Source organism: Otolemur garnettii, unplaced genomic scaffold (genome assembly GCF_000181295.1).
Source record: "Otolemur garnettii isolate 467f Iridium unplaced genomic scaffold, OtoGar3 scaffold00054, whole genome shotgun sequence".
Classification (NCBI taxonomy): Eukaryota; Metazoa; Chordata; class Mammalia; order Primates; family Galagidae; genus Otolemur; species Otolemur garnettii.
The window spans coordinates 4,106,100-4,106,933 of NW_003852449.1; positions in this window are offsets into that span (position 1 = coordinate 4,106,100).

Here is an 834-nt window from a genome sequence, read left to right on the forward strand (position 1 = left end):
TACCTATTTCTCCTGCCCAAACCTCCAGTCTTAAAGCCTCACGTTTGAGAAGAACCCCTCAGATAGCTGCACTCCCAGCTCTATGCTGAGGGCTACTGTGACAGTAGAGGCAAGGACTCTGGTGACATAACTTCCTAGGGGTTGTGTTGGGGGTCCCCCAAGGCCATTCTCACGTTTAATGATTTGGCAGGAGGAGTCACAAACTTTAAGTAGATACAGTCCCGTAGTAGACACAGGAAAATGGCACCTGGGGCAAAATCCGAGGAAACCAGGCACAAGCTTTCAGAGTCCTCTCCCAGTAGAGTCGCACAGGCAGCTTTAACTCCTGCAGCAGTGACGTGGCAACACATCAAAGTACTGTCCCCCAAGGAACTCATTAGATTCAGGGCTGAAAGGCTTTACTGGGGGCTGAGCATGTAGGAACCCTCTGCCTACCACATCTCCCAATTCCAGATTCATGGAAGGAAAGCAAGTACTCAACATAAGCCACCATGTTTGTACAAAAGGCCTGGGCATAGCAAACCGTCCTTGTCAATTAGGGAATGGTAGGAAAACTCCTGAAAGCCAAGCTCCCAGCTGCTGGCCATGGGCCAGCCTTACGAGCAGGCCTTTCTAAGGATGATTGTCTTGGGGCTTCTTCGTCCACTCCTTTTCCACCCCGTCACCAGGAGATCTCTTCCTCACCCCACTGCTGACCTTGGAGTTGTTCTGGATGCTGTGTGTAAGCTCCAGTCTTAGAGTCCCTATAAGGGGCTGCAGGATGGCCGGTTCTATTCACTTTTGCCTTCAGTACATAAGAAATTCTCAAAAAATGTATGTGTTGAACGAATAAGC